General features: G+C 44.8%; 1 long non-coding RNA gene across 1 annotated transcript in view; it reads left to right on the top strand.

Annotated features, from left to right (window-relative positions):
- Positions 1-974: 974 nt before the first annotated feature.
- LOC307210429 overlaps positions 975-25,279 on the top strand; it is a 963,897-nt gene continuing 939,592 nt past the window's right edge. The window contains exon 1 of the long non-coding RNA XR_013835991.1: positions 975-1,052. This is a non-coding gene — a long non-coding RNA (uncharacterized lncRNA). The remainder of the gene's footprint in view (positions 1,053-25,279) is intronic.

Raw genomic sequence — 25,279 nt, 5'->3', positions numbered from 1 at the left:
CTGCTCCACTACAGGTTTAAACAGGAGCAGTGGGCTCCTGCTGTGGAACTGCCATGCCAACAATAGCATTGCTAATTAGGATGGTGGGAGAGCAGAGCAGGGTAGTCATGAGGCTGGGGTTACACAGGCACCCTAACAGGAAACCTGTAAAGTGGTACCTCGGGTTACAGATGCTTCAGTTTACAGACTCTGCTAACCCAGAAATAGTACCTCAGGTTAAGAACTTTGCTTCAGGATGAGAACAGAAATCACGTGGCAGCAATGGGAGGCCCCATTAGCTAGAGTGGTACCTCAGGTTAAGAACAGTTTCAGGTAAAGAACAGACCTCCGGAACGAATTAAGTTCTTAACCCAAGGTATCACTGTATTGGCTCTGCCAGTGCACCCTCTCTGGTAGGAGGGCAGTGCCAGATTTAGGGTGGTGCAGCAGGAGGTTCCCCTGCAGAAGGAGCACACAATTGAGAAGATCCATTTGGGGGTGCCAAATGTTGGCCTCACTCATATTACCATATTACCAAAGATGACCCCTACTCCATTGCACCATGCTGGCTGCTCCCAGGTATTAATATAATCATCTCAGAAATGATCACTGATCCACTATTGTAAGATACTAACATGTGGCTTGTTTAACATAACATTCAGCTCTAATAATCACTGGCTGCATTCCCCCCCACCTCACTGCCATTCAACTCCCACCGTACTATTTTCTCCATTATGCGCTTGCCAACTACAATTTCCCTTCATGCATCTGGTGTCATGGGTTTGAGTCCATGGATGTTTTATGCCACAATACATTTCACAGAAACATAGAACTGCACAGTTGGAAGGAGCCCCAAGGGTTATCTAGACCAGGGGTCAGCAAACTTTTTCAGCGCTGTCTGATCCACTGTCCCTCAGACCTTGTGGAGGGCCAGACTAAATTATGAAAAAATAAAATAAAATAAAAATGAACAAATTCCTATGCCCCGCAAATAACCCAGAGATGCATTTTAAATAAAAGCACACATTCTACTCATGTAAAAACACCAGGCAGGCCCCATAAATAACCCAGAGGTGCATTTTACTCATGTAAAAACATGCTAATTCCCAGACCATCTGGCCATCCAACATCTGTTTAAAAACCTCCAAGGAAGGAGAGTCCACTTTCTGATTTCTTAGTCTTTAAGGAGCCACAAGTCCCATGAGTTGCCTTAGAAGTCTTGGTAATGAATATCATTAGATATGTAAACCCATTTACATAAAATAGCATTTTAAAATCAAAACTCACAATTGCTTGTACCTTATGTGTTTGAAGATCTCTCAGAACCCATTTTGTGCAACAGTATTCCAGTGGTAGGTAACCTGTTCTTTAACTTCCTTTTATGCAGTCCGATTTGCCACCTCCTCCCCAACATCCACCTTGGGTAAGAAAAGACTGTGTGGTGCTAGAAAACAAAAAAGCACATGAGGAGAAGTGAAACCTCAAACTTGTGCTCAAAAGCAGTAATTTATTGTTGCATGTTAATTGTCCAAAGCATTCAGTAACCGTCTTCCAATGGGACAGCATAAATGAACAACACATGTGAAATATACATATATGACACGACACACCACATTTGTATTTATCTTCCTTTTGAAGTTGGACATTCATTGATTTGCTTTAAGATGTTGCTTTCTTTTTAATGTCTATTTCATATACGTTATTCATTTGCACTGTCCCCGAGGAAGGTGGCTGAACATCAGCTGTATAATTTATTGCCTTTGTATCCCTGTCTTCTTTCAGGAAGTTCAGGACGGGTTACACAACTCTGTCTATCACATAGACCCTTTTATACGTTGTGAGGTAAGTTAGGAGGAGATACAGTGACAGGTCCAAGGTCACCCAATGAGTTTCATGGCTGAAGAGGGATATGAACTCTGGTCTGAGTCTGCTTCTCTAACAACTGGTGTACATCACAGTATTTCCAAAATGTATCAGGTGACTTATATGGACAACTTTTCAGCAATACACTGAAGCTCCAGCGTTCCCCTTGGGTTATTCTTGTTGGTTTTCTTGTGTGGCCCCACCTCCTTTCTGTTGCCCATCATTTCATTGGGTAGGAACATAGGAAGCTGCCTTGTGCTGAATCAAATGATTGGTACATCCAGTTCATCATTGGCTACCTTGACTGGCAGTGGCCTTCTAGAATTACAGACAGCAGCTGTGTCCAGCCTTACCTGGAGATACAAGGAATCAGAGGCACCAGTTGAGAGGGTGCTTGGGGGGGAGGGGGGACAACGTCACACACCAACACAGGGACATCCCCTGGGACCTCTCACAGCGCACAGAGAAGTGAGGTGTGTGCCTATTGCCCAGATGTACATAAAGAGGCTCTCCATGCAATTGAGAACAAAGAAGGAAGTTGGGTGAGCAGATCAAGCATTGTCCATTGTGGAGGGCCATCACAAGAAAGCTTTTGTGCAAGCAGAATTTGATAATAGCCACTTCCCAAATCTGACATAGAGAACCACTGACAAACATGCGAAGGCACCTTGATTTCCAGGCATAGTATAATTTGTCATCTGCACACAGTTTCACATTTTCATTTTTCTTCCTCTCAACTCTAGGTTAATGATCCCACCTGTCTTACACTTAGGCGGCCTCATTCCATTGACAGTCCTCCTTCCTTGGATAGTCTTTTCCTGATATCTTGGTAGGGCAGAGGAAGAGGGAGGCTTAGTGCAGAAAACTGACAGCCTGCTTCCCAAACCTGACACTCCTGTGAAAGATAGGTCCTCATACTGAAGATGAAAATCATTTCTTGTTTTCCTTATCAATACTATACACACACTGTTAAATCTTTGGTAGCAAGTCTTGTAGTGTTTTTCGGAGTCAGAATGAATCCATAAAATAATATATAAGTAACAATGTTCATGAGTTTCCCCCTTGCACCCTCTCCCAGTCTTATGGGCATTTTTCAGTTCCTTGGACAAGGTTCTTCATAAGATCACAGAACTGTAGAGTTGGAACGGTCCCCAAGGGTAATCTAGTCCAATGTCCTGCAACGCAGGAATCACAACTGAATCCCTGAAAGATGGCTATCCAACCTCTGGTTTTTAAAAATTGCTTTCATTAAAGATTTTCTTGGGTTACAAAAGTACATACATTGTCTCTGTTTTCAGAGTAGAGTCCACCACCTTTCGAGGTAGTCCATTCCACTGAAAAACAGCTGCTACCACAGAAAATTCATCCTAATGTTTAGCCAGAATCTCCTTTTCTTGTACAGTGGTACCTCGGGTTACATATGTTTCAGGTTACAGACTCCGCTAACCCAGAAATAGTGCTTCAGGTTAAGAACTTTGCTTCAGGGTGGTGGTAAAGAGTGTAAAATACCTGGGGATTAACATGACATCTAAGAATGTAAACCTATTTAAGGATAATTATGATAAGTGCTGGACAGAGATAAAGAAAGACTTAGAAATATGGTCGAACCTGAAGCTTTCCTTGTTAGGTCGAATTGCAGTAATTAAAATGAATGTATTGCCTAGAATGTTATTTTTGTTTCAGACATTACAAATTGTTGATAAATTGGACTGTTTCAAGAAGTGACAGAAAGATATATCTAAATTTGTCTGGCAGGGCAAAAAGCCCAGAATTAAGTTTAAGATACTTACCGACTCTAAAGAAAGAGGGGGGTTTGCCCTGCCGGACTTAAGACTGTACTATGAATCGGCAGCTTTCTGCTGGTTAAAAGACTGGCTACTTCTTGAAAATGCAGACATTCTAGACTTGGAAGGATTTGATAATAACTTCGGTTGGCATGCATATATTTGGTATGACAAGGTTAAAGTGTACAAGGGTTTTAAAAATCACATTGTTAGGAAAGCACTATACAATGTTTGGATTCGGTACAAAGATTTACTGGAAAATAAAACTCCCAGGTGGCTTTCACCAATGGAGGCCAAGGAGGTAAAGAAACTCAATATGAGAACTAATTGGCCGAAATATTCTGAAATTTTAGAACAAGAAGGTGGTGAACTTAAACTACAAAGTTATGAGAAAATAAAGTCCAAGGTACAGGATTGGCTCCATTATTTTCAAATAATGGAGGCCTATAAACAAGACAGGAAAATTGGTTTCCAGGTGGAGAAATCGAAATTAGAAACAGAATTGTTAGAACCCAATACTAAGAATTTATCAAGAATGTATAACTTGCTGTTGAAGTGGAATACAATAGATGAGACAGTGAAGCCAGCTATGGTTAGATGGGCACAGGACATAGGTCATGACATTATGTTTGCTGACTGGGAGCAGTTATGGACCACAGGTATTAAATTTACGGCATGTAATGCCCTACGAGAAAACATTATGAAAATGATTTACAGGTGGTACATGACCCCAGTCAAGCTTGCGAAGATTTATCATTTGCCCAATAACAAATGTTGGAAATGTAAAGAGACTGAAGGTACCTTCTTCCACCTTTGGTGGACCTGCCCAAAGATTAAGGCCTTCTGGGAAATGATTTATAATGAGATTAAGAAAGTGCTTAAGTGCACCTTTCACAAGAAACCAGAGGCATTTCTCTTGGGTATGGTCGGCCAGCTGGTGCCGAAGAAGGATAAGAATTTCTTTTTGTACGCTACTACGGCAGCAAGGATTCTCCTAGCAAAGTATTGGAAGACACAAGAGCTACCCACGCTGGAGGAATGGCAGGCGAAAGTGATTGACTTTATGGGACTGGCAGAAATGACCGGCAGAATCCGCGACCAAGAGAAAGAGACTGTGGAAGAAGATTGGAAGAAGTTTAAAATATATCTTAAGAGTTATTATAAAATTGAGGAGTGCTAAAATGCTGAGGGAGAGGAAGACGTAGAATTGCAGCGGTAAATTGTGTTTAGTTTAGGGTGAAATTGAAAAGGAGAATGAATTTATATTTAATTGGCTAAGAAGGGTTGCTGAACAATTGTTAAAATAAAGGATGCAAAAAGGGGAAGGCATGGGGAAGTCCGGGAAAAGAGGTTTATGGAAATAAGGTAAAGAAATTATGATTTTTTGTGTGTTTGTTTTTATGTTGTTTTTGTGTTTGTTAAAAATTGGAAATTAATAAAAATTTTATTAAAAAAAAAAAAAAGAACTTTGCTTCAGGATGAAAACAGAAATTGTGCTCCGGCGGCGCAACGGCAGCAGAAGGCCCCATTAGCTAAAGTGGTGCTTCAGGTTAAGAACAGTTTCAGGTTAAGAATGGACCTCCAGAACGAATTAAGTACTTAACCCGAGGTACCACTGTACCTGGAAGCCATTGTTTGAATCCTATCCCCTGGAGCAGCAGAAAACAAGCTTGATCCATCTTCTGTGTGATCATGACATCCTTTGGAATATTTAAAGATGGTGATCATATGACCTCTCAGTCTTATCTTCCCCAGGCTAAGCAAACCCTACTTCATCCAACCATTTCACATAAGGCTTGCTTTCCAGACTCTTGATCACATTCAGCTTGACTTGCCCACTCAGGAGCCCTTGCCGCCATTTCCCCATTACTCCTGACAAACACCTCCAGCAATGGCTGCTCTGTACACCACCCAAAGTCCTTTGCATACACCTTGCCACAGCTTATGCTGCCAATGAGTCACTGCACAAGATTTATTGCATTCAATTAGCAAAGCAACGAAGTTTGTTAGCCACACGTAATTAATCAGCCAAACAAAATCAGGAGAGACGAAGTGCCCCCCTTTCCACACCGGCACCTTGCATCCCACTCAGTGCAATTTCTTGACTCCGTTGGTTAAAGCTTACTCAAGTTTTTATTAGGCAAATAAAATGAGCTTACAACAACACACGCTTTTATCGCTATCTTTTAGCAGGATGTTTTTCTCACCCTTGTTGTTTCATGTGGCATAAAATTTTATGGTGGCACTTTCACCAATAGGGTTTATTGCCACTGAAAATCAACCATGATACAGGAAGCATAGCGTTCCTTCGGTAAGAAAACATTTTGCTTCTCTGGCCAATGGCTTGATCTAAATGGCTTCTCAAAATAATAAAAATAAAAATAAAAATAAACAGCTACATGAAGGATCAATAAAGGAAAGATAATTAAAGGGAAATGGGGGAATGGAGTGGCTGAATGCATTCAGTTTTCATAAAAAGTTCCCCAAGCACCCTTGTTTTGCAATATCACACCCCAGGGCACCAGAGCCTGTTAATGTGCTCCCCCAAACAGCAGAGCTTTTACATCTTTCCTTAACACCTTTAATGGGTGTTTTTCCCCAGCCCCTGATTGGCTAGTATCCTCTTCCTAGAGGATGCCTAAAGTAAAATCTACACAGCAGCCTTAAGACTTCACCATCATTCCCTCTCATTAGATAATCATGTGAACTGTAGTTCTGGCAGTTGGGATCAGGATGTGCAAATTAATTCTCAGTGGGTCCAGCCTTAGACTATTTGGTGCCCCATATGAGGAGTATCTTTTGCACCCTCTGCCATTTTGTTTCAGCTTTCTTTTTCGAGTACCATTTGAAACCAATTTCACAACACTGATACATGATTTGCATGCCATGGTTTATTCCTGTCATATCAAACAATAAATTTGCACACACGTAGATCTGATCACGAACACTCATGTGCACACAGTTTGTTGAAGCAGCAGTGCTGTTGCACACGTATTTCTCACATTTAAATAAAACCATGACTGTTAAGGCAACAGGCAGGTCAATGCTGCCAGTGTTACAAGTGAAGATGCCATCCTGCTAGCTACCCTGAGCACCAGTAGGAGAAAGGAAGGGGAATAACAAGTACAAGAAACAAGCCAGCAAACTCATCATCAAAGGTGGTTACAATATGGTTACAACTAGGGCCAGGGCCTTTCCAGTACTGGTCCCGACTTGGTGGAACGCTCTGTCACAAGAGACTAGGGCCCTGAGGGACGTGACATCTTTCCGCATGGCCTGCAAGACAGAGCTGTTCTGCCTGGCCTTTGGTTTGGACTCAGTCTGACCCTTATGTTTCTCTCCCCTTATGGTTTTCATTTATGGGCTACTTTTAAAATGAGGCTACATTTTAAATTGCATTTTAACCTGTATTTTAAATTGGTGGTTTTTTCCCTATTATGTTTTTACTGTCATTTTACTGGTGTTAGCTGCCCTGAGCCTGGCTCTGGCCGGGGAGGGTGGGGTATAAATAATTATTATTATTATTACTTGAATCACTGGCCTCTAAATCTGGCTTTGATTTTCTGCATGATATCAAACTACAATTTCCAGGGTTTGGGGGTGTGTGGAGTGGGAATGTTGGCACTGAAATCGCTTTGAAAGCAATGGTTATATGTGTACGTATGCATGAATTCATATAGTGTCTACCTCTCACTGTCTGATAAGAATCAAGCAAAATGGCTTACACCATTCATCAAACACAGGAAAGCAAAACAATAAAAGCAATTAATAGGAGAACAGAAACTGGGAGCAATGACAGCAGGTGAAAAAGACAATACAGTGGCACCTTGGTTCTCAAACGACTCCCGAAACTGTTCTAAAACCAAGGCGCAGCTTCTGATTGGCTGCAGGAGCTTCCTGCACTCAAGCGGAAACTGGGTCAGATGTTCGGCTTCTGAAAAATGTTTGCAAACCGGAACACTTACTTCCGGGTTTGGGGCGTTCGGGAGCCGATTTGTTTGGGAGCCAAGGCATTTGAGAACCAAGATTCCCCTGTAGTAATGTTGGGATATAAAAGCCATGTATCATGTGGCTTGCTGCCGGAAAAACAGTCATCAGCAAGTCAGGATTTTCCCACCCAGATTTCCTTAACTCTTCTGCCTTCATTGCTCATCCTACAATTTTCTTGGTCGCTGATCTGCATGGGAATTGCAGCACTTCAAAGCTGATGGCAAGATGAAACCCATCAATCCCAGCCCAGATGCCCGATACATGTTGACAGCAAAGTTAGTTAGTAGGTGGTTGGCCATGGTGCTGTGTGACCTGCACTAATATTTATTATAGCAGGGGACTTGGAAGAAGCTATTCTTGCTGTAATCATGGAGGGAACAAATTTTGAGGAGCACATATCCTATATGCACTGTGGGGGAAAGAAAGGGTTGTGTGTCCTACCCTGAGTCTAATCCAAAGTGCTGGAGCTCAGGGTATCCATACAAGCTCTGCTTGCAATGTTGATGAAGAGAGATTTGATTGGATGCCATCGCTTAGGGAGGGAGGGAGGGAGGGAGAGAGCTCAGGCCACACTTCTTTAGCTGTTGCATCCCACCAGCAGGAGGTCATACAGCCCTCTTGGCTTTGATCTCTGCTTCCCATTTTGCATCCATCAATGTCACTTGCTATCTATAACTGCCTTTGCCCTTTCCCTTTCCCATTCCCCCCACCTTATCTATAAAGACCTGATTCCAGTATTTCAGAGAAGTGGCTGAGTGGAGGCCAGGTGGAAGAAAGGAGACAATCCCTGCCCCTAAAGATGGCTTAATTACAGCATCCCATGGGTATATAATATCTGAAGAAAACTCGGTTGCATATAGGTCCTGCCTGCCACTCCCCACCTCCCATCCCTCCAATGGCCTCTGTTTGAAATTCACTCATTTTCACAGCTTCATCCATCAAAGAACACCTTTCATCTTTAGAAACAGTGTTAAAAGAGAAAGGGGGGGGGGACTCAGGGAGCTTAATAGGATTTCAGACCACCCCAAAACACAACACCCCCAGTTGCTGCTGCTGGTGTGCTGTTTGCTTCTTTAACTCTCTCATCAAAAACTGTTGTGTTTAGGAAACCATTTTTTTTAAAAATCAGAAATAGCTCAGCTGCTTTTGGCAGAATCTATTCTAGGTGCTGAAAAGAGTTGAATTGGGGTTGCTTTTCTAGGAGTGTAATCGATCACCCTAATCCAGACGCCTGTCTTGATTCTCAAAATTGCAAAGGGATGTCCATTGACATTGTTTTTAAAATATTTGTACTGCAGAGAATCTAGGGAAACTTATCCAAATCTGGCCCAAGTTAACAAAAAACTAAAGCAGTCTTTTGGGGTGGGGTGGTGGGGAAGAGCAACGATACTGCTTAGGGGTGCCAATCATGGGCGGAGCCAAGGGAGGGCAGGGGGGCAGCTTCCCCCCAATCAATCAAAATCAATACAAATCTGATGTTCTGCTCCCCTCCAACAAAAGCCTGCCTCCCTTGACAAAAATCCTGGCCACGTCCATGCTACCAATGCAGAAGCACATGATCTAGAAGGTGCACCCCAGAATCTTTTGCAATGTCATAGAGAAATGCATAATGTTTGGAGCAAATGGTGCAGCAGCAGCAGCCCAGAATATTTAATGGAGCAACCATCCCGTCATATATGGGGCGAGGAAAGTACCTTTAACTAACCTTCCTACATCTGCAGCAAATATCTGATACCGTTCTATACACTTTCATTTATCTGGACTATAATACCTGCTATATATTATTTTATAAACATCTCCTTTGAGGTTCACGCTAATTAAGTTTATTGCTCTCTGTTTGCATGCATATACCCATTTTTCATCAGAAATCTCAAAAGAGGCATTTGGGGGGGGTGTGAACTCCTTTTGTTCTTTATTGGAAACAATACCCTGCAAGGGTATCAGTTTTGATGGATATTCCAAGCCAAAAGCGCTGGGAAAGACACCTGCTTGGAGCTGGCGAGTCAGTGTTGACAGTTACATGAGCTACATGGATCAATGATTTGACTCATGATACAATGGCTCCTAAGACAGCAGTGGGGAGCCCTTTCCAACTCAAGGGCCACATTCTCTGCTGGGCAATCCTCCAAGCACCACATGCTAGAGTCAAAAGTGGGTGGAGCAATAAATGCAGTTTTTACCGGTACCTTAAATGGTAGGCTGTTTTCGACACACAAACTCATCTCTATCCTCCATCCAAACAAACAAGAGGCATGACCAGAGTTCAAGGGCATCTTCCAGCCACACAAAACACTTGGGGCTCATGCAGAGTGCCTATTCCTCATGCCAGCAGAGTGTGCCAAAAGAACCCAGAAACACCGAACAGTTCTAGGAAGAGCCTGTTGCTTTACGGACAGTATCATGCTGTTTCAGTTACATACAGTTGTAGATACAGTCTTTCCTTACAGCATACTGACCACACTCTGGCCAAGGGCAGAAACCAGGGACAAACTTGCCTTAAACACAACATTTATACTGTAGATTGTGCTGAGTCATTCTCACATGCTTGCTGACTCATTCTCACATGCCTAACTAGCTACAGGTGCAGGACAAAACACACCCAAATTAAACAGCACACTGAAACTAACCCTTTCTTATCCTTTTCCCTTCATGTATAAACCCTTATACAGTGGCTTGGGAAAAGTTTCAGGGTCTAAGAAATGTGTACTTACTAAGTTTTAGGATAAAGTGCTGGACAATTCACAGAAACCTAAAAAATTCAGCAGAATTTTCTTGTGCTCCGTCGGGGTGGGGGGCATCCTCTTTCCAGGCCCCTGGGGGGCAGTGTGAGGAGGCACATCTTTCAGGTGGGGTGGGGGTGGCTCAGAAACCAGGGGCAGCTGCCTGGAGGAATTAGGAGATGGGAGAGGACGCTGAGGGAACACTTCACAAAGGAGGGTGTCTGAAAAGGGGTGAGAGGGTGCCAGCTCTGCAGGAAAATGGGTGACATAACTGGGCTCCTGAGCCCCACAGGGGTGCTGCAGAAAGAATGTAGTTGGTCAAGGGAGATGTGGACTCAAAAAGGTTGAAAACCTCTGGTTTTAGGTAGCCAACATTTGCCATTCACTGTCAGGTGAGGGGGAAAAATCATTCTCGGTTGTCCTGTTCCAAACCTCTTGGAATCTCTGTCCTGATCTCACACTGTCTTTTCTTAAAACACCTACTGTGGAAACCACTAACCTCACGATGTTGGAATTATGCTTCCAACCCTTGTTATTTTACCAGCGGTTTTTGTTCAGAGAACGGTATCCTCCTCCCGTTTCGGAGACAGGGCTTCTTTCTCTCCCTGCCCCTCTGGCCCCTTCATCCAAAGAGAAAAGAGGTGATCCATTCACCCTCAGCATTCAGGGAGGCCTTTGAAGTAAATTAAACTAAATTAGTGCCTGTGATACAGATGAACTTCAGGGCCTCCTGCTGTGGCCTAGCCAGGCCCTTTGAGGAATCCACAACCTTGCTCCCTTTCGCCATTGCTACTAATGCACCGCGAAGCACCTGGGGGGTGATTTGGACGTGATCCCATCTGCCCTGGCACAACACCTATTCCCCTGCCAAGGAGAGGGGAGCCTTTAATGGGCCAGAGAATGAGCCGGGATAATGAATTACTTTCCGTTTGCTATGCTGTGTCTAATCTTTTTTCTTTTTTGCATGTGTACGCTTGCCCTTCCCCTCCTTTAATGAGAGACCCCCTGAGTCCTGCCATGACCCACGCCTCAAGCGCTGGTGCCTCCGACTGCACAGGGCAGGCCTGGAGCAGCACCTGACCCTTCAGCCACACAGAAGCAGGTGGGACAGGCTGGGGATTTCATACAGATCAGATCAGCAGATGATCATTAATGCTCCGTAGGTTACATTTCCCCAATGGGCAGGCTACTCGATGGGCTTTTGTGTGCAATGAAGCCACCTGGGAGCCTAAGGGAGGGAGCATGAATAGAAAATAAAAGTCAATTTGGGGTCTGGGGCAGCGTGTTTTCTGATACAACTGTAGGGGAACAGGTTAGGGGGATTAGCAAGCAGCTTAACTAATATTTACAATAGGGGAGAAGAGAGTTTGCTTGTTGTGTTTGGTTGTTTGTTAACCCTTTCTTAAGACTTCCGGCTACTGCCCTCTGAGCCAGCCGCAGATCTCACTGGAACAACACCCAAGCGGTGTAAGGGAATTTAGGATCATACCCTTAAGGAACTCGATTCCCCCCCTCCAAAGTGGAATGTCCCAAAATATGCCACTGCCATTGGTGCCATCTATTTGCAAGAGAGCGTCAAAGTGCAAGTAGATAAATAGGTACCGCTCTGGCGGAAAGGTAAACGGTGTTTGCGTGTGCTGCTGTGGTTCGCCAGAAGCGGCTTAGTCATGCTGGCCACATGACCCGGAAGCTGTACGCCGGCTCCCTCGGCCAATAAAGCGAGATGAGCGCCGCAACCCCAGAGTCGGCCATGACTGGACCTAATGGTCAGGGGTCTCTTTACCTTTACCTAGCAGAGGGGATGCACATGTATGGATCCAGTGCCATTGATGGTCTTGCCTTGTTTAGGGTCAGGAATTTGAATGAGTCTACACTGTGTAGCATTAAGTTGGATAGAACCCTTACATTCTAAAAACATGAAATCCCCTCCTAACTAGGCTATATTCTACCTTCCCCATTGTGAGCAGTATGCCTCTGAATACCAGTAGCCTGGAATCACAAATGGGGAGAATACTCTGGTGCTCAAGTCCTGCCCATGAGCGCCCCATAGGCATCTGGTTGACCATTGTGGGTGGTGGGCTCTGGCCTGATCCAGCCGGGCTCTTCTGCTGTTCCCGTGGCTGACCAGACATCACCAACCTGAATCAATGAGTGAAGACTATGTGGGGTCAACTGGGGATGTGATGTTTTTGTTGGGTACTTCATTTTATTTTTTTAAGTCTTGCTATTTCACACACCCCAAAGAAACCCTGAAGTATAAAGAAGTAGAGATTGTAATAACTCTTTGGATCCAGGAAAAATAAATAAAAGTAAAATGAAAATACACAGGCTAAAAGAAAAGACCATAAGCCAGGTAGAGAATCGGATTTAAAAAAAAAAAAATTAAGGGAGAGAAGAAGGAAAACCCAAAGGCCTAAACATTCCAGTCTCTATTTCTTCTGGGAGATAATACTTTTAATTTTTGCTACACAAAGGCTATGTCCTGAACCAGAAGGGGTTTGCCTCATTCATCATGCTTCCTTGCCACACAATGCCAGGCCTGACAACCATAACACTTGAAAATGAGAGGAGTGGACATAATTAATGCTCATGAATTGCAAAGACTTCTTTATAAAGGGCTCCTGCTTGCCCCGGACCATCTGCTTGGTATCACCAGGCCTGGAGCATCCCGAGGCTATAATAATTTGTGGCTTTAATAATTTTACCTCTTAATTAAAGCTCAGTTTGCAGCATAGTGAACACAGGCCAGTGGGCCTTGCCCAGGCTGGATTTAAATGAGACCATCCTTGATGGATGAATAACAAACACTGGACTCCATTAGGCAACATCACTGAGGGCAATGAGTGGACCACTTCCAGGTCCCCCAGCCTCTGTTGTTTGACCCATGGAAGGGGACCCTGGTTGCTTCCAGATGACCTGTTTATTGAGTTTTCATCCTGAATACTTTGCAGGGAGATTAGGAAACTCAGCTATTTATCAAACATTTTCTCTTCTTTGTTTGCAGGGTGGGTAGATGATGTTGCATCAAGCCAAGGTTGTCCCCCACTCTCTAAAATGTGTTCCCCTTGAATTTTCTGGTATGCAATTGTATCTCACCTGGAATGATAGCTGGGCTCTCCCTCCACAGCTGGAGACAGTAATGTTTCCAAATACCAGTTTCTGGAAACCAAGGAAAGGATGAGTACTCTTGTGGTCACATTCTGCTCCTTGGATTCCCACTCAGGCATCTGCTTGGCCACCATGAGAGCAGGATGCTGGACTAAATGGGCCATTGGCCTGATCCAGCAGGCTCTTTTTATGTTCTTATCTTCTTAAACAAAATGTGACTGTGTTGCTTCCCCATCATCCTTCCCCTCGCCTTGTGCCGAAAGTAAACGTTGCTGGATGTCTTTGAGCTGCAGCTATTCTTTACTTAGGGAATACTATGAGATTCCAAATAATAATAATGAAATAACATCACCAAAACATCCATAAATTGCTTTGAAGGGGAAACTCCTGTAGTCCCTTTGCTAGCACACCTGCGCAGAACAGGTTATCTAATTAATCTAATGCATAAAGAAGATTGCGGTAGGGGAGCTTGATGTGGGTTCAAGTGTTGCAGGCAGTGTCCCTCTTCTCCTTTCATCTGTGAGCGCTCAGAGGGCATGCACCAGCGGCAATGCAGCGAGCTCATTGCTTATACCTGAGGTCTTGGATGAGGTGACTGGGGCTCCCTGTCCATTTCGATTTGTAACTTTAATTGAGAGGTTTGGGCTTTTTTTTGTTTGTTTGGTGGGGGTTGCCTGCTTTTTTGGCCTTTCTTCTGTTTTGGGGTGTGTGTAGGTGCTTTGCCTGTTTGCTTGTATGTATGTAAGAGGCAGGTTTTGAGCATCATCAGTTTCTCTTCTGTGAAATGGGTACTTAGATTTCCAAATGTGTATGTGGGTGCTAGCTTATAATCAAGAATCAAGGAAGGTTAACCTTTGAAAGAATGGGGAAACAGGCCAGAGGAAATATAACAGACATCAGAAGGGCACTCCCTGATATATGACTGGGCTAATGCAAAACAGGAAGGCCTCTCTTTGGCATCTTTTTTCCTGATTATTGTTTTTGTCAGGGAAATGGGGGATTCTTGAACCATCCATCCTTAGCTTGTGAATGAAGCTTTGCTATCGTTTGTTAAAAGACAATGACTCTGGAACAGGTCAACACATTTTGTCACCAGAGGTGAAAAACAAGATGCTTCCCCTTCCACACACAGATGCCGACTGGAATGGCAGTTGAAGTTTACTTCAACACTAGCATACCCTCCAACATTTTCATCCCCCAAATTGGGGTGTCAGGAGGAGTGTGCCTGCTGGTCTGACACTCTGGCGATCGTCTGCAGGGTTGCGCCAGCGTGGCTTCTGGCCCAGGACTCTGGCATGAGGACTCATGCCAAAGCACTGGAGTAAAAAATTAGGAACATTCTGGAATCCAAACAGAAGCCAGGATTGGCTTCTGTGATCTGGGATTTCCCGCTTAAAATAGGACACTTGGGGAGTATGCACTAGTGATGGCACAGCACCCTCCATCACACAAAGTGTTGGTGCTGACCTTTAAAACCCTAAACAGCCTCGGTCCTGTATACCTGAAGGAGTGTCTCCACCCCCATCGTTCAGCCCGGACACTGAGATCCAGCGCTGAGGGCCTTCTGGCAGTTCCCTCATTGCGAGAAGTGAGGTTACAGGGAACTAGACAGAGGGCCTTCTCGGTAGTGGCGCCTGCCCTGTGGAATGCCAGGAAATAAGCAGCTATCTTGTTTTTAAAAGACATCTGAAGGCAGCCATGTTTAGGGAAGTTTTTAATATTTAATACTGTCTTGTTTTTAACACTTGATTGGGAGCTGCCCAGAGTGGCTGGGGAAACTCAGCCAGATGGGCGGGGTATAAATAATAAATTATTATTATTATTATATACTTGAGGACAGTAGGCTCGTTTAGGCAGCTTTGCCCCTCAGTCCTTAGCGGCTGCTCACTCATGGTTCTGCCAAGCACCAGCTCGCTCCCCTGTCCGACGAACGGTGCAATGTGGCAGCAGTGTCAGGTTGTGCCACATGGGCATATCAACAAATGTCAACACATAATGCCTGCTGGAGTGTGTGGCCCTGCGCTGCCTGCCTCTCTGCTTCCTCACCCAGTCAGGGAGTTTTCCCAGTGACATCGCTTATGATGCAACAAGAGAAGGAGATTAGGCAACCCAGCCTGGCCAAACAAGCATCCCCACCACTGTGCCACTCGTGGATGGGAATGGCTGAGGGTAGCCCCCACATCACCCACTTGCTTGGGGGGGCAGTCACCTCCTTCTGTTTAGTGGTTGAGGCAGCCCTGGCATGGCAAACTGTTGGTGTGCATCTCGTCTCTGCCACTGGTCGTCTCTTCCACAGGCTCTCACTGAGAGTAATGCTGCATTTGCGCATGGCGCACACAGCTGAGATGTCCACGGTAGGACTTTGCAGTCAAGGTTTGGCAAGGGAGTGATTGTAGTCGTTGAGTCTAGCGGGTGCCTGCCACAATGAATGAAAGCCAGCAAATCCTTCGACATGGTGACCGATCTGTGACACTGGCAAAGACCAGATGTTTTAGAGGAAGAGGCATAATCGAATAAGCTGCTATCTTTGCACCCAGACTGTCCCCTTCACCCCCCCCCTTTGCATCTCTTATGACCTTTCCAAAGCTGCACAATATTTAAATGAGAAGGAGTGACCGTGCGTGAAATGGACGGGGGGGGGGGGGGAATCAATTCACACCTCACTGTTGCGAAGAGTGAGGCCAAAGGCCAAGGCCCATTAAGAAAACCAGTTATGAATTAATACCCCATAATTCACATATCTGGGGGCCGTGTACGGACAGAACATTTTATGCCGAAATGTTATTTTGATTATTAATGTGTTAATTGATTGATATAGTTCTGGATTCAGTGGGGGGGGTCATTTAAAAAGTGAGCATCAGCAATCACTTTTAAAATGATGGTCTGTTGGTTGAAATGGAGAAGTTAATTAGTAATATATAATCTAAACTCACCATCGTGAGTTTTCTGAGGGCGTATTTTGGAGAGAAATAGTCAAAACAACCCAGAAAAATGCTGAATTTTTGGGAAAGTTGCTAAATGATGGATGAAGCTGAAGCCTGAAGGTCTTTGTCAGTCGTTGGGAACCTGTGGTCCTCTGGATGTTGTTGGACTCCAACTCGCATCAGCACCAGCCAGTGTGGCCAATAGCAAGGGATCTTGGGAGCTGTAGTCTGACAAAATTTGGAAGTCCACAGCTCTGCTACCCTTGGTACATGCTCTTGCATATTTGTGTGTGTAAAAAAGTGAGCAAATCATTTTTATTTTTTTTGAGATTTTAATAGTATGCTTCATTGATTTTATTATAATGTTAGCTCGCCTCTTCTGCAGAGAGCTCTAGGAGATATATCCATGCAAACCCCAGCCAGACCTAGGCTGCTTAACTTCAGCAGGAAATAAAATCTTGCTATTATAAAAAATTATTAGAGCATGCTATTGCATTGCCAACTAACCGGGCTGTTGACTTCTGTGAATGAGGTTTTAGGAAGGAGCTGTAGCTCAGTGGTAGAGCAATGGTGTGGCATGTAGAGGTTCAGTCCTCAACATCTCCAGGGTGGGTGGCGAGAGACCCCTGTCTGAAATCCAGGACAACCACTGCCAGGACAGTTTAGGCAATACTGAGCTAAATGGACACATATAAGGCAGCTTCCTATGCTCCTCTGTTGCAACTGGGAAGACTTCCGAGGTGGTGATGGTGAACTTATTATTCCCTCTTTTGATTATAGGGTCAGTTCTGACACAGAGGACAACTCAGGTGTGCCCCAGGCACCGCTCCCTATTCCCATGTACCTCAGTGGGGGGAAAAAACTTTATAAGGCTCCATTCAGGAAGACTGCTAAGGTGGAGGCAAAGCTCTTTCCCTCTCCCTTGCATTGCAGTTCTTTTTTGGGCACCTCTAGACTGTCACCATTGCACAGGAGGGATTCCAGAATATTCTGGAACTTTATGCAATTAATGCAGATGAAAGGGTTCTGTTGTCCTAGTGGAACAAATCCACTTTAAAAAAGTACAGTCATACTTTAGCTCCTGAATGCCTTGGAGTTGAATGTTCTGGCTCCCGAACGATTGAAAACTGGAAGTGAGTGTTCCCTTTTTCTAATGTTCTTTCAGAACCAAATGTCAGACGGGGCTTCCGAAGCTTTCAATTGGCTGCAGGAGCTTCCTGCAGCCAATCAGAAACCGCACTTTGGAAGTCGAGCGGACTTATGGAACGGATTCTGTTCGACTTTCGAGGTACGACTGTATTGGACTTTTTTGCGGTTTGGAAAGTTGCGGGAAAATGCATTGAAAAGCATGGGGCGCATGAATGGGGAGATATGTAAACACCCCATGACCAAATCAGGAAGAGCGCCTTGGTTGTATAGCTGCCCCGCAAACAAATAAGAAAGGGTATAATCTAGCCTCAAACAGGATGAATGCTTAATGAACAGGTCGTGTGGAAGAGCCTTGTATTTTATGCAGATGCACAACCTAAGCACTTTGTAATTTCAAGCAGATAAATGAGCAGAGTTGAAATCTGACCAGATTTATTCTTGCAGTGGTACTCTTTGACCTAGTAGCTAGCATAAACCAAGCAAAGCAGCAGCGTGGGGTAGCCTGTAGGTATCACATTCCCTCTTTTCCCCACTAGAGGGAGGCTTTGAGCTACGTACCTTGATTTATGCAAAGAAATGTCTTTTTCTTAACCCCAACTCTTTTCTAAAGAGCTGCCGCTGTATTAGAAGAGCTTCTCCCGAGGACAAGTGTATTGAAATCCACGAGGAAGCGACTTCCACTGTCATGCAGTGTAGTGGGTTTTTTATTGTTGTTATTGTTTAGTCATTTAGTCGTGTCCGACTCTTCGTGACCCCATGGACCAGAGCACGCCAGGCACTCCTGTCTTCCACTGCCTCCCGCAGTTTGGTCAAACTCATGCTGGTAGCTTCGAGAACACTATCCATCCATCTCGTCCTCTGTCGTCCCCTTCTCCTTGTGACCTCCATCTTTCCCAACATCAGGGCCTTTTCCAGGGAGTCTTCTCTTCTCATGAGGTGGCCAAAGTATTGGAGCCTCAGCTTCACAATCTGTCCTTCCAGTGAGCACTCAGGGCTGATTTCCTTAAAAATGGATAGGTTTGATCTTCTTGCAGTCCATGGGACTCTCAAGAGTCTCCTCCAGCACCATAATTCAAAAGCATCAATTCTTCGGCGATCAGCCTTCTTTATGGTCCAGCTCTCACTTTCAAGCCTTGGTTTTTTTTTGGCAACTCTTAAATCCTGCTGAAGTCAAAGGAAGAATCTCTTTGCAATATTCCAGAACACACACAAAAAAGTAAATTCCACATCAGTTCTGATTGGCAGGCCTGGGATCCATCCACTTCTGATGGATTCTGGGTCTGAACTAAGAAGAGCAGGTATGATGCCTGTCTGCACTAGGCTTCCCAGCACCCATTCCAAGCTCTGCAGCGCAACACATTAAGGGGTTGATGGTGTCACTAAACCTCATCCTCCGCTCCCATTTCTCCAATACAACCAGAGGAAAATAGGAGATCTGTATGAGACTGCTCTTCACTTTCAGCTGTGCCCCAGGGCAAGAGAACTGCTTGCACCAGCCTAGTGCTGCTCCTGCCTTTGGGTTTAATTGGTTTATTTATTTTGAGGAATATTATGAAAAACTACAGTGGCACCAGGGCTAGATTTGGGGGCAGATGTCCATCTGAATGAGCAGCAGGGCAGGCTTCCCACATTTTGAACTGATGAGCATCTAAGGTCATCAAGTCTGGAGGCCAAAATTATATAATTACACCATACACCAAGAAAGCCTTGTTGTTGACTCTGCAATGTGTAGCATGCATCTCTTGAACCGTGTGGACTTGTTTTTAAACTAATTGTGGACCCTGAAGGTACTTTTGCAGTGGTGCTGGACTGAGGAGGAATGGTGGGAGCCCCCTTGCCTCTCTGCACCTTCCCGAGAAGAGGAGGACAGTATAGATTTAGAACAGTGGTTTGCAGAAGGGCATAGTTCAGAGGTTGCTGAGGGGAAAAGCTGGGAAATATTAGGGGAGCAGCAGGAAGGAGAAGCATTGGGGGAGAGACAATTAACAGACTCAGTGTCTCATGAAAGCATTCCTGACCCCCACCCCTCCCAGAACCAGGCGTGCCATAAGAGCAGCAGAGCAGAAATCTCAGAGGCAGAAAGCACTGACCAGCCAGCGCTGGGGTGAAGTCGATTAGGAGGGACTGAGGGGGTCAGACTTTACTTGGAGCAATGCCATTATTTAAGATAGACCACAAGCCTGCATCTCTCTCTCTCTGTGAATATTGAATAAACTCCTTCATAAGAACTCTTCTTATTTTTTTCTGCTTCTTGGCATCCCCCATGGGAGGGATAGGATTCTCTTGAAGCCTTGACAACAACATTCTCACAATTGTCAATTTTTAAAAGGGGAATAGTGAGTGTCGGGGGGGGGGCAATATTAATTTGGACTTGACACGGCTAGAGGGGCTTTAATACTTTGCCCCTCACTGTAGTCCTAATCCAGTTCAGACTCTTGAACTTGCAGCTTGTATTGGAAGGAAAGTGTCCATTGGTACAAACGAGAGCTTTATCTCCAATGTAAACATTGGGCATGGATCAGGTTCTCAGCAGCAGACAAAAAACCACTGTCTCCTTCCAGGTCTCATGCCATATAGCTCCTGAATTTTGTATTTACTTTTTGAATGCCATGCATTTGAAGTTTCTAACTGCATGAATGCCATGCTGTTCAGTTTTCTTTCAGCACCATTCTTGCTCACACCACTCTTATAATTCAGGACAGTGAGGTGCCTATTTAAGGCAGCAGGTGCTGGTGGGTAGAGAATGATTCTCCTTAGACCAACCTGCTAACCTTTGTTGTGCTGAAGGACACTGGCCATGTCCAAGTAAGAGTCAGTTTTGCATGCTTTTGGGGTTGGGGATGGGGATAACTTGTCCTTTGCCTCAGGTGGCAAAACGACCCTGTCCTTGCAAACCTGCTAGCTGCAGAGAAGGGCTTTTAAGCAGCACAGGTGATTCTGTAAACTCCAAATTCAGGATGACTGGAAGCCTTACACACCTTTAGCCTCCTCAAGAATTTGAACTATGTTTCCCTTCATGTGGTTTTCAAAGGTCCCTCTAGTCCTCAGATTTATTTATTTAGATATTATTTTTTCACTTTGAGCACCTGGTTCTCATACGCGAGCTGACATGAGCGAGCGGAAACTGAGGTTACGCCGTCTCCTTCTAATGCAATTCCAGCATCCATTAACACCAGAAAAGCTTTTTTCTTCTTTCTGTGCAGAAATCATAATAATGATGGTGGGGTGGAAGGGGGGAGAGGAACATAAACTGTAGAATGGAGAAGCAGAAGTCTGGAGAAAATATCATTAATAAAGGAGAATAAACATACCGAGCAGGGATTTTCAAAATGCATTTAAAACCGCAAATGTTCCATGGCATTTTGCCTGCTAACAAGTAAATGGAACATATCCTAAATTATTGCAAACTGTCAAGGGGAGCTGGGCGATGTGAAACCACTATTCTATGCTTCAGGGGAATTTAATTCCCAAAATCAAATGGGCTGCATAGGCTTTGATTCAGCATGAAATTTTATTTTTCCCACTGGCAAAATGCATTTTTTAAACTGAAAGATTACAAATTTCAGCCCATTTTTCCAGAAAATGCTCAGGAGGTTTGTCTGTCACCTGATAGAGGAGGGAGATTTCCATATTTTTCATAAAAATAAAATAAGACCAGTATCATTTTTAACATACAAGAGCCCAATGAAGAGGAGCTTTTTGCATGCTATGCTTCGTGTCCGTGTTCAGCCATCCATGAAACTGCCATCTATGGATGTATGAAATTAATTTGTCCCAGTCTGGGCTTGTGGAACCAAAGCTGGAGGTACAATATACATCTGTAATCAGAAAACATATTCCCTAGCAGAGCACAAATTCACTGCCAGTGATACATATGCTTGAGAAGATACTTTCCTTGTTCAGGCCAAGGAAGAGGAAAGCACTTGGTTGGTCACACCCACAGCATATAGTTTGTTAACAGCACTGGGAACTGTAGCTCTCTCTGAGGAGTTGCCCATCATTCTTAGCAACCTCAACAAACTACAGTTCCCAAAATCCAGGGTGGGAGGAGCCATAACTTTTTAAGTGGTATGACTGGTTTAATGGCTGGTGTGGATGTGACCTGCCCTGCCACTTCTGCTGCTGGTGCCATATCTGTTGCCACGGGTGGTGCTTCTCCACCCACCCTGCTACCTCCTCCACCGGTGAAGAAATTGGGGTCAATTTGATTTGGGCAAGATCTCGCTGAAAACACGTGAGCCCTTTTGCGCTCGCAACATCTTATGCAATTTGCGACAGGATTTCAGCTGATACCAGTGCCACTTCCACATCAGTTTGCCTAATGGCAGGTGTGCCAACCCAGGGAAAAGACTGAGGGGCTGGCATTGTGCACAATGTCACAATGCCGTGTCTGGGTTTTGTGTGTGACATCACAACGTCATGTGCAATGCCTGGACGTCAGTCATGATGCTGTTGAGATTCCTGCTCCGTGATTGCAGTCATGGGATTGTTGTCTATTACATGACGGTGCATGTTTTGACTCCACAGAGTGTGAAGTGACGGAGACAGGATGTTTGTGTTACTGTGTTCCGTGAAGTGGGACTATTGTCCTTCGTTTTTTCTCTTTGCTGTCTGATGCTAGAGAGAGGGGGAGCCATGTTGCAGTGCTCCATGTGTGTTTATATGTAAATAAAGTAGATTAGCCAAAATGCTGAGTTGCTGAGGTCTTTACGCAAACTGCGAACACTCTGAAGATCCCTAAGGGTGCCGGTGTCTGTTGGCATCGGTCACTGTGATGTTCGGGCAGAAGAAAGCTTTTGAAGCTCCCGAACGATCGACTAGGTGGGAGGAAACATGCCAGTCGGGCATGCATCTCTGCCAGGGTCCTACTCGAGAGTAGGACGAACTCCTGACAGATGCCTGGCTGCCACACTGTCACGTGCAATGTCTGGGCATCATGCAGCTCAGCTTCCATGGTCGGCTCCTGCTGCTGCTGCCACCATGGACCATAAGCTACATCCCTCTGTGGCAGGCGGAGGAGGAGCCACCATGTTCCTGGCTCATGTGACTGCCACAAGTCTCTGTGGCCGCACTTCTGAAAGCTGCTGACATACTTCCAGAAGCACACTTCCGGCGCCAGCTTCCAGAAGTACAGCAATGGCGGCCTAGCAGGCCTGCCAGCAGCCTAGCAGGCCTCATGCCACTGGCAGTGGACTGGCAAGCCTTGCAGCAGCAGTAACAGCAGCTGCTGCCCATCAACTTTGGGAGCGGCTCAGCCCCATCAAATACATTTGAGGGGGGGTGCTGAAGTCACCTCAGCCCCTAGAAGTTGGTGCCCCTGCTCAATGGCATAGCTACATGGATGCCTCCACGCTGAGTGGTTGTCTCCACCATTTCCAAAACCCTTACATACTAGCAGGACGCCACTGCTCTACGGCAGCACAATTTTGTTGTTCGAGAACTCAATGATGCAAGCTAATCTTATATATTTCAAAGAACTGACCAAAAAAATCTGTTGGTGAGACTCTAGATTTATAGAAAATGGCAGCCCCAAAGTCCGAAATGATGTTTACGCCACTCTCCATTCTTTCTTTTGCTGTGCACTCAGAGGCATTGCTACTCTGAGGTCATTATTATTGTTATTTTGGTGCAGAGACACACTACAAAAAGTTTTTTTTTGTTTGTTTTCCATTTAAAATAAATAAGAACTTGGCTCCTGAATCCTTAATGAGCCTTACTGGCTGTTGGCCTTTTAATGTTTACTTCGCCTGGACTTTTAAAAAACCTGTTTGCTCCGCACTATAGTCAGCACTAAAGAACAAATGTGTTTTTGCATTGTTTGAGCCAAAGAGATAACATATTCCCATAAGTGCAGGGAGAACAGTAAAACACGGAGATGCAGTTCATAGGAAATATACTCAATGTGAGATGCTAGCCTCTAACCAAGGATTGAAGGTTTATTGTGGGATTTGTAGCTATTCTTGTTTTAAGATCTGACATTTTCCTTCTAGTTCTTGGATAGATGATAGGGAATCTTAGGTCCAGAAGCCAAATGAGACCCCACCCAACCAGGATGCTCTATGTGATGCTCAGGACCTTTCCCAGGCTATATCCCTCAGTAGTCCTTCTCTGCGCCCTTCTTGTGTACATTTGCCTGGCTGGAATCTGTCCTTGAATTGTGATCATGCATACCATGTGAAGGTCCTGTGTGAGTGTCTGAAGGCGGTTGGAGAATGGATGGCAGCTAACAGATTGAGGTTGAATCCTGACAAGACAGAAGTACTGTTTTGGGGGGACAGGAGGCGGGTGGGTGTGGAGGACTCCCTGGTCCTGAATGGGGTAACTGTGGACCAGGGAGCCATTTTGGACTCAAAGCTGTCCATGGAGGCGCAGGTCAATTCTGGGTCCAGGGCCAGCTCCATCTCATATGCAGGCTGAGGCCCTACCTGCCTGCAGACTGTCTCACCAGAGTGGTGCATGTTCTAGTTATCTCCCACTTGGACTACTGCAATGCGCTCTACATGAGGCTACCTTTGAAGGTGACCCAGAAACTACAACTAATCCAGAATGCGACAGCTAGACTGGTGACTGGGAGTGGCCGCTGAGACCATATAGCACCGGTCCTGAAAGACCTTCATTGGCTCCCAGTATGTTTCCGAACACAATTCAAGTGTTGGTGCTGACCTTTAAAGCTCTAAATGGCTTTGGCCCAGTATACCAGTATACCTGAAGGAGCGTCTTCACCACCATCGTTCATCCCGGACACTGAGGTCCAGTGCTGAGGGCCTTCTGGCAGTTCCCTCATTGCAAGGTTACAGGGAACCAGGCAGAGGGCTTCTCAGTAGTGGCGCCCGCCCTGTGAAACACCCTCCCTTCAGGTGTCAAAGAAATAAGCTACCTGACTTTTAGAAAACATCTGAAGGCAGCCCTGTTTAGGGAACTTTTTAATATTTGGTGTATTTATCATGTTTTTAATATTCTATTGGGAGCTGCCCAGAGTAGCTGGAGAAACCCAGCCAGATGGGCAGGGTATAAATTAATTATTATTATTATTATTATTATTATTATTATTATTATTATTACTGCTACTACAGAATGGAGGATGGAGACATGTTTAGAGCATGTGGGTGTATGTAGAAGCCTCTAACCTTTCCTGTGCAAAGTTAAAAGTTACACATGCTACTCCATCCACTTTTGCCTCTATCCCCACCCACCAGTGGCCTGAGTACCTAGACGTTTGTCCAGAGGAAAACATGATTCTGGGTGCATCACAGCACTGGTTGGAACATACAAATAGATTTTCCCAGCATGCAAATTCTGGTTCATAAACTAACTTTACTAGTGGGGTAGGAGAGCTGAAAATAATGCAATATATTTCACATCTGGCAACCAATGTGTCCCTTTGGTTTCAGATTGTACATGTCCCTATTGAAATTCATGTTATTACTCTGGGCCCAGTTCTCCAATCTGTTCAGGTCATCTTGAATCCCAGTTTTGTCTTCTGTAGCATTAGCTGCCCCTTCCAGTTTGGTGTCATCTGCAAATTGGATGAGCATCCCCTCAATTTCTTCATCCAAGTCATTTATAAAGATGTTGAACGATGGGCCCAGGACAAAACAATGGGCCCAGGACTTGTCACTTTTTTCCAAGTTGAAGAGGAACCATTCCCCTGATCCACCAAGCTTGTAACTCTTTCAAAAAAAAAAGGGGGGGGGATGAAGTTAATGTAAAATGACTTGTTTTTGAGAAACCCATGCTGGGTCCTAGTAATTATAACACTCTT

This window comes from Podarcis cretensis, assembly GCF_951804945.1.
Source record: "Podarcis cretensis genome assembly, chromosome: 2".
Lineage (NCBI taxonomy): Eukaryota > Metazoa > Chordata > Lepidosauria > Squamata > Lacertidae > Podarcis > Podarcis cretensis.
The sequence above is the reverse complement of the archived record's forward strand: the minus strand, read 5'-3'. Positions and strand labels throughout refer to the sequence as shown.